The sequence below is a fragment of the Cornus florida genome, unplaced genomic scaffold (genome assembly GCF_030987335.1).
Source record: "Cornus florida cultivar Cherokee Brave unplaced genomic scaffold, ASM3098733v1 CherokeeBrave_3.0.0_Hap2_Chr01, whole genome shotgun sequence".
Lineage (NCBI taxonomy): Eukaryota > Viridiplantae > Streptophyta > Magnoliopsida > Cornales > Cornaceae > Cornus > Cornus florida.
In genome coordinates this window covers 9,974,161-9,992,450 of record NW_026775571.1, presented here as the reverse complement: position 1 = coordinate 9,992,450, position 18,290 = coordinate 9,974,161, and the positions used below count along the sequence as shown (strand labels likewise).

At 38.6% G+C, this 18,290-nt stretch overlaps 1 pseudogene; it reads right to left on the bottom strand.

Moving 5' to 3' along the window:
* Nucleotides 1–11,634: 11,634 nt before the first annotated feature.
* Nucleotides 11,635–11,733, bottom strand: LOC132283891 (small nucleolar RNA R71; annotated as a pseudogene).
* Nucleotides 11,734–18,290: the final 6,557 nt, after the last annotated feature.

The following is an 18,290-nucleotide window of genomic DNA, read 5'->3' as shown; positions in this document are numbered from 1 at the left end:
TCTGAATCAAATGGGAAGCATGTATAGCCTTAGGATTGAGCCAAGCACCTTCCCCAAGGATTACAACTGCTTTTTCTGCTGCAGTAGGGTGCATTGATCGGCTGATAGCAAAAATCAGCCGGCTGACACATATCGAGTCTTCATTCCAGTAGCCTTTTGGGGATTTTTGGTTTTTTAGTCTACTAATGATTGGGGTTTAGCCAGCTAATCATTGGGGTTTGGTCGGCTAATGATGGAGGTTCAGCTGGTTAATCCTCCCCGGAACCTTCCCCTTTTGATATTTTTTTGGACAACATTGTTGCAGCAACTTGAGAGAGCCATAACTTCTTCATTTCTAATCCAAATCAGGTCATTCTTGAGTCAAAACTCAAGAGCTTGGAGTTAGATTTTCAATGGTACCAACCATACATTAAAACTCCAATCGTAGTGAGAGTTATTACAATTTTAGTGAGATAGGGTCTTGGTAACTCCAAAACGGAGAAGGCCATTTGGTTCTAAATTCATATCTTTTCCGTCTGGACTCCAAATCAGGTGATTTTTGAGTCTAAATTTATTAATTTTTTTGTTTTGTTTCCAATGTTGTGCTTGGCAGCACCCACTTTTACTTTAGAAAAGACCGTTTTTCCCCTAGGCTCATTCTTGTCTATTTTTGAAACGTCGCTTCCGTAATTGTTTTCTTTGAGTTCCATGACCTCGTTGAGGGTCACCTTGGTGTCTTATAGACATGTAGTATCTCTAGAGATCATTATTTTACCTTTTGCAACCGCATTTTGTTTCATTGTTCGATTTACATTTGGGTCACCGCTGACGCACCGGGTTGAATAAAATTCGGGTCGTTACAAGTGGTATCAGAGCTCCTAGGTTCGAAAACCTTAGGATGACGGGTTTTGAGTGCATATCATGCTTTTGTTGATCTACTTTGATGTATTCACATACTTTTTGATAACATGTTTACGTGCCTTTTGATAACATGCTCGGTATGATGACATGTATTTTGTACTTATATCCTTATGTGTTTAAAAAGCATCCTTGTCCGACATGTATGCTTATTCACTTAGGTACTTATCCCTTTAAACAACTTTCTTTGACTGCTTCAGCATGACAGTATGTTGAATGCCTTGTCTTGCTTCGTGTTTCATGCTTTCATGGTATGAGTCGTATTCGGTCATGATAGCTTGTGTTATTGTTGACCTCTTTCTTTGCGTACGTTTAACATCATGGTAGTCATGCGTGGGGAGTTGTCACATCAGGGCGTTAAGGAGAAGGTTGACGACACTGAGTTTATGAGGGGTTCGGGAAGGCCTAGGATTCTAGTTCGTGGCATGGGTCCAAATCCACCACGAGCTCCGTCTTATGAGGAGCAGATTGCACAGGGAGTGGCTCTGGGAATGTCAAAGTCTATTTAGTAGATGTTTCGTCAGCATATTGCAGGGATGCAGATCCCGGTACCGGTACCATCACCGGCACCAGTTACTAATGAGGCATTGAATTACTTCATGAAGTTACAGAGGGTTAAAATCGACCAATTTACAGGGAGTATGGATCCGCTTGCTTCAGAGGCATAGTTTGATCACATGGTATGCAAGCTCGTTAGCATGGCAGTACCTACAGACCGATTAAGGATCTCTTTAATAGCCTCTATATTCATAGGAGATGCTGATATCTGGTGGAGGTCCATGACCAATATCCACGATGTGGAAGTGATGACTTGGAACGAGTTCAGAGATTTGTTCTTTGAGTGCTTCTTTCTTAGGGCTATGAGGAGGGAGATGAGGATACAGTTCACAGGTCTTTATCAGGGCATTATAAGTGTCATTGAGTATGAGACATGATTTACTTCTCTCTCTCGTTATGCCCAGGACATGGTAGCGATAGATAAGGCCAGGGCAATGAAATTTTAGGATGGACTACATCTTAACATCAGGCCACGGGTCTCAATTCTTGATTTGAGGACTTACAGAGAGGTGGTCCAGAGGGCTATGCTAGCTAAGGCAGAGGAACGGGATCAATTACGGATCAGGGGTTCACACAAGCAGCCTCGTGGCAACACTCCGTCATCTTCTGGGAGTCAGTGGAAGAAGGCTAAGGTCGGGGACAGTTCACGTACTCAGGGACAGTCACAGTAGGCTTGGTCTGCATCTGCAGTTTCAGTATCTTCAAGGTCAGCCTGGGGAGTGATTTGTCACCATTATCAGCAGCCGGGGCATATCAAGCCTCGCTGCCTACAGCTGCAGCCACAGATCAGTCAATCATAGGCTAGTTAGCCTACAGCTTCGATGAAGGGGTTTCAGGGGACTTACAACTATTGCAAGCAGCCCGGTCATATGAGGAAGGATTGCCCTCATCCACGGAGCAGGGCACAAGGTGGTGTAGGTTCAAAGGCCACACTGGCACAGTCAGCAGTTGTCCAGTCAGGTTTAAGGGTGCCTCAAGCACCACAGCTAGTTGCACCAATCAGTTCATATCCGGGTAGAGGTTCTACGCCTACTACTTTTGGAAATCAGTAGGGCCACCAGGGCAGTTCTCAGCAGTCAGGTGCTCAGGGACGAGCTTATGCATTACCACAGGCTGATACCTCCGCTGGGACTTCTACAGTTCAAGGTATCTTTCCAATTTTTAGTTCTTGGGCTAGAGTTTTTGTTGACACGGGTGCATCATATTCATTCATATCTGCTTCATTTGCACATTCTTTGGGTCTGGAGGTCACGCAGCGGGATAGTTTCCTTTGTGTTGACACACCAATTAGGGTCGAGTGTTCTTGGACCGTGTTTGTCAGGGTTGTGCTATGAAGATAGCTGGGTGGACTTTAGAGTTTGATTTTGTCATTTTTAACATGACAAGCTTTGACGTCATTCTCGGGATGGACTGGTTGTCTTTCTTTCGTGCCACGATCGATTGTTTCTGCAGGCGAGTGTCTATTTGCACTCCGACGAGAGATTGTTTTCACTTCATGGGAGATCAGAGCGATTCCCACTCGATGATGATTTTCAGCATCGGTGACTGGAGTCACCATAGGTCCTTCTTAGCTAGCCTGTTAGCTGACGAGGGTAGCAGTTCAGGTTATGTTTATCCAGCAATTGTTGTGGAGTTTCTGGATGTCTTTCCGGAGGAGTTGACGGAGCTTCCTCCTCTTCGAGAAGTTATCTTTGCCATTAACGTCATTCCTGGTACTGTGCCGATCTTTATGGCACCGTACCGTATGGCACTGGCAAAGTTGGATGAGCTAAATCTCAATTGGATGATTTGAAAGGTAAGGGCTTTATTCATTGCTTCACCCTGGGGAGCACCAGTTCTTTTTGCGAAAAAGAAGGATGGGTCTTTGAGACTTTGCATCGATTATCGCAAGATGAATCACGTTACGATCAAGAATAGGTATCTTTTACCAAGGATTGATGACTTGTTTGATCAGTTGAAAGGAGCCATTTGTTTTTTAAAGATTGATTTGAGATCGGGTTACTATCTATTTAGGGTTAGGGATAAGGATGTATCCAAGACCGCTTTCCGTACACGGTATGGCCATTATGAGTTTCTGGTGATGCCATTTGGTTTGACCAATGCTCCAACAGTATTTATGGACTTGATGAACTGTGTACTCATTGACCATCTTGATTAGTTCATTATGGTTTTTGTCAACGACATTCTCTTATACTCAGCTTCGGTAGAGGAACATGAACATGAACATCATTTGAGGATAGTATTGCAGATTCTTAGGGATAATCAATTGTACGCCAAGTTTGAGAAATGTGAATTTTGGTTAACGAAAGTGAAGTTCCTTGGACATGTTGTGTTAGGGGGCGGAGTTGCAGTGGATGCATCAAAGATTGAATCGGTGATGGATTGGGAACGTCCGAAGATAGTGTTTGAGATTCGGAGTTTTCTAGGCCTAACCAGCTACTATCGGAGATTTGTTCGAGATTTCTCTCATCTAGCGGCACCTATGACTCGACTTACCTATAAGGGGGTCAAGGTCGTATGGAATGAGGCATGTGGTTTGCTTTTCAGGAGTTGAAGATTAGGTTGACATCGGCTCGAGTTTTGATCATTCTTGAACGTGGTTTGGGGTATGTGATCTTCTATGATGGTTCATGAAAAGGTTTGGATTGTGTCTTAATGCAGACAGAGTGGGTGGTTGCTTACGGGTCTTGAAAGTTGAAGACTTACGAGTTAAACAATCCGACACATGATTTAGAGTTGGCAGTAGTTATCTTTGCCCTGAAAGGGTGGAGACACTATTTGTACGGGGAAAAGTTTGAAGTTTTCTCGGACCACAAGAGTCTCAAGTATCTCTTCTCTCAGACGGATTTGAACTTGAGATAGTGCAAATGGTTGAGTTTATGGAGGATTACGACTTTGAAATACAGTACCATCTGGGTAAGGCCAATGTGGTGGCCGATGCATTGAGTAGAAAGTCACAGGGGACTCTTGCTAGCATTTCTAGTCATAGATGGAAGATGCTAGAAGAGGTTGTAGATCTTGGTTTATAGTCTTATGAAGACACTTCATCGACTATTTTGTTTAGCCTCATGGCTCAACTGGCTCTTGTTAGCAGAGTTCATGGAGATGAAGGCCATCCATATTCGAATTTCAAGTGGCGAGAATGTAGAATGTTGACCTTATATTCAGACGGTGGTCTCAGGTACAAGGGGATGATGTTTGTTCCTTTGTCTTGTCATGAAGATGTTCTTCAAGATTTTCACCACTCTCAGCTCACAGTTCATCCTTGTGGTACAAAGATGTATCATAATCAGCGGTGACAGTTTTGGTGGCAAGGCATGAAACGGGATGTTTCATAGTTTGTGACTCGATGCCTTACTTATCAGCAAGTGAAGGTAGAGCATTAGCGACCGGCAGGATTGTTGCAACCATTACCAGTAGCTGAATGGAAATGGGAACATATCACTATAGATTTCGTAACGAGACTTCCGAGGTCTCAGGCAGGGAATGATGCCGTTTGGGTCATAGTTGACAGGTTGACTATAACGGCTCACTTCTTGCCTATGGAAGTGACAGATAATGCAGACAGACTAAGTGGACTGTATGTCAGATAGATTGTTAAGCTTCACGGGGTTCTTGTATCCATTGTTTCAGATAGGGATCCGCTGTTCACGTCTTATTTTTGACAGAGTTTTCAGGAGGCTCTTGATACGGGGCTTTATTTTAGTACGACATTCCATCCTCAGACTGATGGTCAGTTAGAACGCACCATTCAGATATTGGAGGAAATGCTACGGGCTTGTATCTTAGATTTCAGAGGTAGTTGGGAGGACTACTTACCTTTGGTTGAGTTTCCCTATAACAACAGTTACCAGACTATTATTGGCATGGCACCTTTTGAGGCGTTGTATGGCAGACCTTGCAGATCTCCAGTTTGTTAGACCGAGGTCAATGATACCATTGCCTTGGGTCCCGACCTTATCATCGAGACTATAGAGAAAATTAAGTTGATTCGATAGCGGTTGGTTACTGCACAGAGCAGACAGAAGAGTTACGCAGGCAGGAGGAGATGATCCATGTCTTTTGAGGTAGGAGACCATATCTTTCTCAAGATTTTTCCACGGAAGGGACTTCTGAGATTTTGATAGACTGGAAAGTTGTCTCTTAGGTTCATTGGACCATTTGAGATATTAGAGTCCATCGGTGAAATTGCTTATCATTTGGCATTGCCGCTAGACTTGGATAGGGTTCATGAAGTCTTTCGTGTCTCTATGCTAAGGAAGTACGAGTCGGACCCATTGCATATTTTATGGTGGACTGATGTGGTTATTGATGAGGATGTGACTTATGAGGAAGGTCCAGTCTAGATTCTTGATTCACGGGAATAGGTCTTACGGACCAAGACCATTCCATTGGTTAAGGTCTTGTGGAGACACCACGGCGTTGAGGAGGCTACCTGGGAGCTCGAGCAGGAGGTTCGCTCTCGATATCCCCATTTGTTCTTTCTTTCAGGTACGATTCGATTTCGGGGACAAAATCCCTTTTAAGGAGGGTAGGTTGTAATGACCTGGTCATTTTCCTTCCTTTCTTTTTTCGGTAATTTCTTTTTTGTCTTTTTTTATATTTTGTCCTTTTCTCATTTTTCATTTTTTCTTGCATAACCTCATTTTTTGTGCTCGGATTCGATTCCAACCTTGCATAAATCCATGATATTTAAATTTCATGATATCTATATTTTTACTTTTGTAGAACAGCATGTTAAATGTTTACTTTCATGTAAAGGGCATGAATGCATAAGTTTTGGTAATTATTCATAACTTGAGGGGTTTTTGTGTAGTTAAATAAAGTAATCATTTTTTGTGTTAGGGACCATTTTGCAATTTAATTTGGAAGATATTTTCAAAAAGGACCTTTTTGTAATTTCTAAAAAATGTGACAAGTGTCACACTCTCATGGTGCCACTTGTTGATCTTGTGGTGGAACCATTTCAAAGTCTTGCTTGATGACACATGGAGCGTGTAGATTCACCTATTTGTTGGCCTAGGATAGGAGCACTTGCTGGCATGGATGGTTGACAAGTGTAGGCTTGATTTTAAATCTTGGTAGTTTACCTAGATTCATGACAAGTGTAGGACTCACCTGTAGTCTTGCAAGTGTGTGTGTGAGAGCTAGTGCAAGAGCACCTAGTGAGTGGAGAATCCTACCACATTTAACTTAGCGTTTCATCTCATTTTACTCATTTCATCTCGTTCCTCTCAAACCCTTACTTGGCCACCATTGGAGCAAAGTTTGATCCAAGGTTTTAAGCTTCATTTTGGTGCCCTTCCACTCATCTTAGACTTATAAGCTTGGAATACTTTATATTCCTCTTACTCTCCTTTATAAAACCCTAGCTTTGTTTCCCATTTAGAGCTTGGTTGCTTTGGTTTATAGAGATACAATTCTCTATTAAGGTAGTGGGTATTCTAAACTATGTTTTTGATGTTTTATATGTTTTATGACTTGGTACAAATGAACTACATGTCTTTAATCTCAATCTTTAAATTGATAGTCAATGATACCTTGCATGAAATTAAGCTAAGACATAATTTTTGGAAAGGCCATGACTTGATTCTTGTTTTGTATTAATTTGGTATAATTTAAATGAGTTTTTAAATCTGGAGAATTAATTAATTTAAGTTGATTTAAATTCTAATTACTTGCACCATGCTTGTATTTCATTTTTGACTTGATATATGGCATGGCCATGAATTACTCCTTGTCATATATTAAATTGGAATTAGTTGAAAAACTCTTGAAATCTAGAAAAATTACTTAGTTGGTCTACTTAAATTCTATAATATTAATCTAATGATTTAGTTATGTAATTCATGGAACTTATTGTGTTTTATCACATATAATGACTTGTTGCTCTACGTGTTGATTTTGGAAACTTAGGATATCATCAAGAACTTGACATAGCTAGGACTTAGTTCTAGTACGGGAGATAGAGAGCTCCCTATACTATAGTGCGCACTAGAGGAAGGTACCCATGGGTTAATAGCCCAAAAGTGATCTCAATAGTACGGTTTTAGTTCGGGAGATATCCAAGTATCCACTTTCGTTTGATTTCACTCTTTAATTATCAAACTTGATAACCTTGTGATATTGCATCTCATTATGCTATGTTAAAAATTCCAATGTCATTTTAATAGCATGGACCAAATTTTAATGAATTGTAAACTTTGTAATAAATTGAACTTATGCATACTCATTTCCTACGAGTAAACTTGTTTACTCACCCCGAAGTTTCCGGGTGTTTTTTTGGTAAAGAAGCTTTATTATGGGATGCACAACACTCTTAGGCTTGCTAGAATTCTTGGAGTATTTTTGGTGACATTGAATATACACTTGTTAGCATATCATGATCTTTTTTGGTGTATTGTATAAAAACTTGTATTTATTGTCTAAGCTATGTAATGTGCACTTAAGTGCACCTTTTGCCACTCTTTGGATGTCTATGTAATGAGGCCAAGGGCCAAAGACACTTATAGGACATGTATGCTAGTTTAACTTCATAGCTTATTTAGGGACTATAAGGGATTTCATAGGTTGAAAGGTCATATTTTGCATAAGGTATACCATGAGGCGGTAGGCCATTGTAGCGCGTCTACTTTATCATTTTACGTATGTGTGCATGTTTACATTTGACAAAACTCTTAAGTTCCAACTTTTGAACTATTTTTGGATGATTTATGAGAATTTAAGTAAAAAGAATGCATTAGAGTATCATTTAAAGCTTCACTTCGATTTAGTGTGTGATGGTTGTTCATTTAAGGTTTAAAGATGTTTTGAAACTTGTCTGAATCAAATGGGAAGCATGTATAGCCTTAGGATTGAGCCAAGCACCTTCCCCATGGATTACAACAGCTTTTTTTTTTTTTTTTTTTGCAGCAGGGTGCATCAGTCGGCTGACACATATTGAGTCTCATTCCAGTAGCCTTTTGGGGATTTTTTGTGTTTCGGTCAGCAGATGATTGGGGTTCGGCTAGCTGATCATTGGGGTTTGGTCAGATGACAATGGAGATTCAGCCGACTGATCCTCCCTGGAACCTTTCTCTTTTGATTTTTCTTGGACAACATTGTTATAGGAACTTCAGAGAGCCATAACTCCTTTATTTATAATCCAAATCAGGTTGTTCTTGAGTCTAAACTCAAGATCTTAGAGTTAGCTTTCCAATGGTACCAACCATACATTAAAACACCAAATGTAGTGAGAGTTATTATAATTTTAGTCAGATAGGGGCCGTGGTGACTCCAAAACGAAGAAGGCCGTTTGGTTCTAAATTCATATCTTTGCCGTCCGGACTCCGAATCAGGTGATTCTTGAGTCTAAATTCATTAATTTTTTATTGTTTTTCCAATGGTGTGCTTGGCAGCATCCATTTCCACTTTAGAAAACACCAATTTTCCCCTAGACTCATTCTTGTCCGTTTTTGAAATGTCTCTTCCGTAATTGTTTTCTTTGAGTTCTGTGACCTCGTTGAGGGTCACATTGTGTCTTATAAACATGTAGTATCTCTAGAGACCATTATTTTACCTTTTGCATCCGCATTCTGTATCATTGTTGGATTTATATTCGGGTCACCTCTGACGCACCAGGTTGAATAAAACTTGGGTTATTACACCACGTCAGCTTTGATCGATCAAAGTTAAGTGTTTGATCAATCAAACATCTTCGATCGATCGAAATGCCTACTGGCAGTGAGCTGTTTAATCCCCGAGCGCGCCGATTTCTACCTAACTTGTGTAGTTGCGAATTTCCTCCAATCAGAGGCTGTAATTCTGACTTGGTCCTTACTTAAAGGAGTATGTAATTGATTTATTGAACAATTATTGTATAATAGAAGATAGATAGAGATATTACCAATTATAGAAATTTTTCCTCTCTCTAGCCTTTGAGGGTTCCATGTCCACTACAATGGGTGGCTAAATCCTTCTCTTGGGGCTAAAGATAGCCCCTAGGCTTGCTTCTCAAACTTAAATTTTGTGTATTTTTGGGGATTTTAATTGTACTAGATGTTTTAACTATGAATAAATATAAATCTTTTGATTTCTACTTGATTTGTATGGATTAATACTTTCAATTGATCATTTATCTCTAGTCATATATCTATGTATGCTAGAATTGATGTTCATGTTTTTATCTCTAGATTTAATGAAGCTGATGCATGTCTATGTGTGTTGATGACGTTGATTTAGTGATGGTCAAGGCATGGTGCTTAATAGAACACTTTTGTGATTTATTTGATGGTTCACACTTGTTTCTTGATGGATTGTATCACATCTCTAGTTTAATTAGTTTAATTTCATGTCTCTAGCCTAGTTGTAGTGTAATTGCTTTAATTTCTTAAGTAGGTGAATAATCCATTCTTATTTCTTGATGTTCCATACTTATGAATGCAAAGAGTGCATGTCTCTAGATATTTGTGTATGCATTAATTGTGGTTTAACTGAATGGATATTGGTCTCATTTGATAGGTTGTACTATTCATTAAAATTGGCCAGACAATCTATACTTATTTACCATCCATGCTTAGTTTCAATTGGTGTCACACACACACAAGTTACAATTTAAATTTCCCCATTAATGTACAATTGCTAGTGTTTGATGAAGTGAAGCTTAGTTGTGACTCTTAGCCCCAAGACCTCTATCCTATATCTTTTCCCTACTTTCTAGATTGCTTTTTTCATTTGCATTAATCTTTAATTGTATTGTAGCTTAATTAATCAATCTCCAATCAATCTTTGATCAATCGGCCTACTAATCTGACATTAGTTTCCATCAGAAATACACCTCCCTTCCCTTGGGACAATCCTTATTCACTCTAGCTATATTTTTAGTTGGAAGTGGTAGCAGCATTTTCTAAATTTAAACTTGGTCATACTACACACTTTTTCATGCTTCGGTTTGAGACACACCAAGTGTTGGCGCCGTTGCCGGAGATTGGCACCGTCGTATTTGGAAATTAATTAGGAATTAGTACTCTTTTGATCTTGATTTTATTTTGGTTACTTATTGTGTTTGTTCTTCATTGACTATGTGAGTTAAGTAAAAAGGTGTGAAGCAAAAGGACTCTAAAGCAAAGAAGCAAAAGAAGCCAAGCCAAGCTAAGCAAGAGCATAAAAAGCTCAAAAATAATATAAAATTGCAAAGCAAAGCAAGGCAAAGAAAAATTGAAAAATCATTTGAACTTGCTTAAGGACCTTTTGTGAGCTTCTCTAAACTGTATCTCTAGTTAAATCGTGAGCCCGCGTAGAGGCAAGTCTTTACTTTCATAGATAAATTGTGAGCCCGCGTGGAGGCAATTTAATTTTTCTTGCATATTGTTCAAAGCATGGGAGCATGGGATTATCATATGTAGAGGATTGTTGATTATTGATTTGTTGCGGAAGAGAAATGATTGTTACTTACTTGTTGCCTGTTTGTGTTTTCTTTGTGCATGCATAGTCGTAGGTCGTTAAATCTTACTCTTGTCCCACTTAATTTGAATCTTGAATCCATTGTTCGTAATTCTAAGGGAAGGGGTAATTCTAGTCATTCCTTTTCATCAGTGGAAGACATCAATGAAGACCGTGTAGGGGACCTTGGTCACATAGACCAACAAGGCATCCTTCACTCTAATATGCATCATGACAACATTCAAGTACCATTAGGCATGCCAAGACCTTTCATTCCACCATAACAATAAGGCCAAGTTCCATTGGGACTGCCTCGGCTAATTTTTGCTCCATAACCTCCCATTATTCAAGGCAATCAAGGTGCTTATGTAGCACCTCCAATTGTGAATCCTCCTCTTGCTTTGCGTGATTATTATGTGCCAAATAAATATAATGCACCTATATGCATTCAATTACCCCATTTAGAGCACATCATTATGAAATTAAACCACAAACTATTCAAATGCTTCCTAACTATCATGGACTTCCAAGTGAAGAACCCTACAAGCATTTGGATGAGTTTCTTGAAGTATGTTCCACCGTGAAATACATGGACATGCCGGAAGATGTTTTGAGATTAAAACTTTTTCTTTTCACCCTTAAAGATAAGGCAAAATATTGGTTCAACAATCTTAGGCCTTTTTTGATAACTTTTTGGGTGGAAATGCAACAAGAGTTCTTGAAAAAGTACTATCCGGTTTCAAAGACCAATGCAATGAGAACTTCAATTAGAAAATTTTCTCAAGGGGATGGGGAATTATTTCATGAGGCATGGGAAATATTTAATGATTTGCTTAGGAAGTGTCCACATCATGACATGCCTAAGTGGCAATTAGTTCAATACTTCTTTGAAAGTTTGCCGGATAATCACAAGGGTATGGTTAATGCATCTATGGGTGGTTCTTATCTTGATAAGTATGAAAATGATGTTTGGCATCTTTTTGAAAGCATGGGTGAGAATTCAATGTATCGATCTTTGTCATTTAAAAATGGTAGAAATTTAGGTGAAAGGAAGAATGTTGGCTTATATTAAGTTGACAATTCTAATGACATAGCTGCCGAAGTCAAGTCTTTATCTCAAACGTTTGATCAATTTTTGATCAACCAAAATTCGGTGAATCAAGTGTCTTCCTCCCCTAATCATGTTCATCATCATAATTCTAATGAATCATGCATAACTTGTTCTAGTGTCATACATTCTTCTTCCAATTATCCCTATGGACATGTGCAAAGTGAACATCATGAATAAGTCAATGGCACATTTGTTAACCAAGGGGATAATCCCTATGGTATACATTACAATCCCGGGTGGAGGAACCATCTAAACTTCTCTTGGAAAAGCCAAGGGGAAGGCTCAAACCCTCCCCAAGGTGGTTTTCAAGGCAAGTATGTTCTGCCCCCAATGCAAAGCCAAGGTTATAGATCATCTTTTCAATCATCACATGAAAATCAATTTTCTAACTCTCATTTTCCTAATCAATCATCTTATTCTCAAGGAAACTCTAGGAGTCTCGTTTTTGAGGAAAAAGTGTTGACTGCTTTGGGTACTTTGGAGGCAAATACCCAATTGTTCATTCTCATTCCCAATCTATTGCAAAGCTAGAAACCCAAGTTGGGCAAATAGCAAGCACATTGAATGCTAGGGAAAAAAGGGAAAATGCCTTTGAATCTACTAAAGCAATAATTTGTTGTGGAGACCAATTCCTCATCGGAAAGTCCCATAATTGAGCATGTCAATGCGGTGACGACTTTGAGAAGTGGAAAAGTTGTTGACAATTAAGTCGGAGTTCACAATGAAAAGAGTGAACCGGTACAAACAAAAGTTGACACCTGTCCCGTTTCACATTTTATTCCTCCTTCATTGCATGTGCATGAGCCATTTGTTGAAAAGGTTTTGAAAGATGATTTGAAAAATTCTAGTGTTAAAAGTTGTAATGACTCGGTCAATTTCTTTCCTTTCATTTTCTCAGATTTTTACGGATATTTTTTTTCCGTTGATCTTTTCCTTTCTGAGTTCGGATTCTCATCACTTAGTGTCATCTTTAGTGCCCGGGGATGGTATTCGAGACTCTTTTCTTTGGATTGACAACTTCCCATGAGGACCGAGTCATTTCTACATTTTCACTTTTTGGACACTATTCATTTTTCGTCCTTTTTCCTATTTTGTCTTTTTCCCCATTTGTCACTTTGTTGGCATAACCTCACTTTTTTGTGTTTGGAGTTGGTTTTTAACTTCACGTATCTTCATTCTAAGTGGTTTCCATGAAATACGTATCTTTATTTTTGCAGAAAAGTACTCTGGTTACTCCCGGTATCCATAGGGGCATGGATGCATAGTTCTTCAAAAATATTTTCCTTTCTTGGGGTGTTTTTCATAAATATCTTTTGAAGATATTTTATTACAGGGGTTTTTAAGAAAATATTTTTGGAAGATATTTTCATTCTGGGTCATTAGTGCAGTTATCACTTTTTGGAGGAGCCATTGTGCAATCAATGAAATTTATTGCAAAAATGCCTGTTTTGAGCCTAGATCCTTGTACGGGATTCATTTTCACTTTTCGTCGAGTCGCGTACTCTTGGAATTTCCTTCTGGTCGTTTTTGTTCAGTTTTAGGATTTTTGGCCCCGATTGCCGCCAAACTTGTTCAAGGCATATCTTTTTGCACGGGATTTGGTTTTCTACGTCATTTTTTCCGTTGTTCATATTTTCTCATTTTGGTTCTTTTTTGTTCACAGAGTTTTGCCACTTTTCCGTACCCGACGGGGCCTGATCGGGGCACTTTTTGAGTTTTTCTATAAATAGGGGGTCTTAGAAAGAAAAATCAGATTTCTCTCTCTCTCTCCCATTTCTTGGCCGGATTCCATGGTAGCCATGGGCTGCCACCTTCTCTTTCCTCTTTTGAGCCTCTTCCCTTTAGTGAAATGCCGTAGTACCTTAATGTTTTGTGTTCGCCTTGGCGAGGCCTTTGATTCGACCAATTGGAATCTTATTTTGGCCATTTCTTGAGTTTGGGTTTGAAGTTAAGTTGTGATTTTGATCGAGCTTCCTTGGGGTTCTTGTTCACCGTGTTGTCCCCGACGAAACCTCGAAGTATCGTCAAATTCAGAGCGGTTTCATTTTTGTGGCTTTTGAGCTTTTCATCTCAAATTGAGGTAGGGGTTGTCTTAGGTTTATCTTCATGTTGTATTGATGATTTTAGAAGCTTTTATAACTTGTATGCATGTTTTGGTTTAAGTCCTAGAGTTTAATTTAATTAATTTCTATGGTTAAGATTTAATTCTCATGATGATGTATAGCTTAAAATTAAATTGTGGCATGCTAGAAAGCTTGGCTTTGATATGTTTGTTAACATATATTAAATTGGGATTATTTGAATGAGAATTGCACTTTTTATTTAATAATTATCTTTGGTGAAAGTTTAAATCTCATGGACGTACCTTGCATGAAATTAACTTATGATATGCTTTTAAATTAAGTCTTGGCATGCTCTTTAACATACTTTAATTTGAGAGCATTTGGATGAGTATGAAAATCTAGAGATTTTAATTAGAAGGATTAATTAAAATCTGTTTTAAAGGTTCCATTCGCTTAATCAAGTTTTTAATTTGATATTTGTGATGACTAAGGCTTGTATACTAGCATATATTAATTTGGGACCATTTAGAGTTGTTTTAGAATCTTGGGATTTAATTATTATGATTTAATTAAATTCCATTTTATTGTTTCAATGGCCTAATTAAGTTTTTGAATTGAGATATGTAATGATCAAGTTATGTTGTATAACATGTATTAATTAGGGATCATTTGGTTGGGATTTGAAACCTAAGGAAATTAATTATTTTATTTAATAAATTTCCGTTTCTATTGTGTTAATGATTTAGTCATGTGTTTGACATTGGTTGTATGTTTAAATCATGATTTTAGACCAGTAATGGATTTATGAGTTTATATTTTCAATATTGAAATATATTGTTATAACGTGTAACGAATCGCACTCTGAAGATTTGGCATTTGTCATCCTATAGTAGTTGTGGATTTAGAGCATATATTGTGTGGTTACAATCTACTTGTGCATGGAAAGTGGTTTCATGCATTACTTAAGTTTATATAAGTTTTGAACTTATTTATGATTTTGGAGTCACTTGGGACAACGTTACGTTGAGATGGTGGCTAGGGTTTGGCTCTAGTATGGGGACAAGAGTCCTCAATGTCATTTGTGCGCACGAGGTGGTATTCCCAGCGGATTAATGCCCGGAATAATCGTTTAGGTCTTGGCTTTATCCGAGATTTGATGTCCAAGTATTCCACTATTTGTTTTTAAATTCAATTCCAAGTTGACAACGAATGTTTAATTATGACTTGTAGTTTTCGTTATTGGCGATTTAATGTTGTTAAGTACATTTATGCATTATGATTTGTAAGAATCATCGTATGTCTTTAATGTTGTTAAGTACATTTTTACATTTATGCATTATGATTTGTAAGAAATCATCGCATGTTTTTAAATATTGTTAAGTACATTTATGCTTTAAATATTCAAATGTAGCTTAGGAATGATCCTATTAATTCATTTGGAACATAGATGTATGGTGGAATGACTTACTTTTATCATTTTTGTATTTTAGATTTCAAGTTAATAACTTTGAGAATCTATATCTTGTTGCTTATATAACATGCTCCTATGTTGTTGAAATAGCATGAATGATGTGTTTCCAAGGTTGGCTGAAATGCCATTTGTAGCCTCATATGTCAAAATGTGTATATTGGATTTAAATATGTAATGTGTACCTAAGCACACCTTTGACATTTATTTTGTGTGTATGTATAATATGAGGCTAAGGTTGCCTTAGCTTGCATTCTGTTTTGTTGTTCGGCTGATATTTGTCTCCTATTTTGTTGTTCGGCTAATATTTGCCTTCTGTTTTGTCGTTCGGCTGATATTTGCCTCCTATTTTGTCATTCGGTTGCTTGTTTCCTTCTGTTTCGTCGTTCGGCAATCCGAACACTTGACCCTTCCATCATAATACCTAATCATATAGGTCAGAACGCCTGACCATGCAAGTCCGAATGCTTAACCTTTTGTCCGAATGCTACCTTTCGTCAGAACACCTGACCATATAGGTCAGAATGTCTGACCTTGATGAGTACCGAATGGGTGCTTAGCCTTTTTGAGTGCCGAACCGGTGCTCAACCTTTTTGAGTGCCGAACATTTATGAGTGCCGAATAGGTGCTCAGCATTGATGAGTGCCGAATGAGTGCTCTGCACTGATGAGTGCCGAACGAGCGCTCAGTGCTTTCTTTTCTTTCGCTATTTCGGATCCGTTATCAGGTCATTCTTTCGGTTCATCACTGATGCACCAGGTTGAAAAACTTGGGCCGTCACAAGTGGTATCAGAGCTCCTTGGTTTGAATACCTTGGACGATGGGTTTTGGGTGCATTTCTTGCTTTTGTTGATTTGCTTTGATATGCTCACATGCTTTTTGATAACATGTTTATGTGCTATATGTCACTTGTCATTTGTTTAATTTAATTTATTCTAATGTAAGGAGCATGACATATGATGTATGTTAGATTAGAATTGTATATGCATAATTGTGTTGGATATTTGGCATGACACAGGGTTAGTCATTAAGACATGAGTTGGGACTGATGGTGATTGTAGTCACAGTTTCGAGGTAATGTAGGTTGTTGACGACATGGCATTGGTTTTGAGGTAAGTGGTAAGACATCTTTTGTTTAGGCTCTCGTTAGGTGAGTCATTTAGCGTTGCTGTAGTGCTGGATTTGTTGGTTTTAGGCTATGATGAGGTTATGGATCTCTTAGGATCTTTGGTTGTTCGGGATGATTCCTCTGGGATTGCAATTTTCGTGGGCGGGTACGTTTATAAGCGGATACATGGCACTGTCATGCTACCATACTGGCTAGTTACAAGTGCAATTCAGATGGAATCGATGTTGGTTTTATCTTAATAGGCATAGTTCTTTTGATCGATAGTGATGATGGTTGTTTTGGGGATCAGTCGTAGTGATTAATTTGGTTGTTGTTGGTATGGCTATAGTTGCTATTTTCTTTTAGTTTTCTTGCGTGATGACGCATTTGGGATCAAGTCGATTGATTGATGTTTTGGGGAGAGAGAACATTTCACTTGTAGTGTCACCTCTAGATTTGGAAATGGATTGTTAGGGTCTTACCATTGTGGTGAAGGCTCACGTTTGTTTTGAGACAGGTTGTTGTTGCATTGGTTTTTGGAGTCAGTTTATGGCTAGGATTGGTGTTTCCTTTTTCCTAGACACTTTGGGGTATGATGTCCATAGGGTTCATTGCTGCATCATTTTTATCTTCTGCAGTTTCGTTTACTACCATGTTAGTAGTATAATTTATGATATTGTGATGTATGAGTAGGTGAAGGTGTGTCCACATTTGTTTTCTTGTTGTGTGGCATTAGCATGCTTTCTTTATATACTTAGAGATGCCATGTTGTTACTGTACCGTAGTGACATAATTTTGTGCTACGTGGAGACGTGCTGCATGTACCCTTGATTTTATCTATATGAGTAGATTTACTTTCTTGGTAGTTGTATTTCCTTATTTTGTGCACAACTTCCATGTTTAGTTTTTCCCTTTTTGCTCCCTTTTCGTACTTGTCGTGTTGGCACTTGTGGGAGAATAAGGTTCCTCCTCTTTTCTTGGTTGAAGTAAGGGACTTTACATGGAGTGAGTCTCTTTTCTTCGTTGCGTTGTGCATAGTTTTGGGGTTGGCTGGTCGTGAGGATCACCATTGTTATCTTGAGTCCTTGGTAAAGTCTTTGACCTTTTTGTCTTTTATTTCAGAGACAGAGTCGTGGTGTTGTCCTTTTTGGGATTGGAGGTTCCCTTTCTTTCGTGTCTTCTTTTGAGGGGTTTTGCCGTGGTTATTGATGGGTTGTGGTGCTCAAAGTGAGTGGATTGGTGTGAGATCATTTTACAGGAACTTATGTCCATATCATTGAGGATTTGTTAGATTCGTGAGGTGAGCTCGATGCTCTTTTAAGAATGTCTTTTGGAGACTTGTTTCTGTTTTAGAGACTTGGATGTGGTTGACTCTTAGGAGGAGTTTTGAAGGATCGCTGTTGGATATGGCTTGTTTGTGGAGTTTTGTCATCTTAGTTATGACTAGGCATGGTTTTGAGGAATCGTAGTTCCAGTGATTGTTCTTTGATTGAAATTGAGGAAATTTGACTTAACTTGGTGTTGCCAAGCACGATTTTGAGAGACTCGTTTGGTGATTTTGATTGTCGAGATTTTGATTTGTGTGCCACTTAGTGGACTTGTATTTTAAGGATTTGGTTATCTATGATAGGGATGTGGATCTGATGTTTGATTACGGTGTAGTCG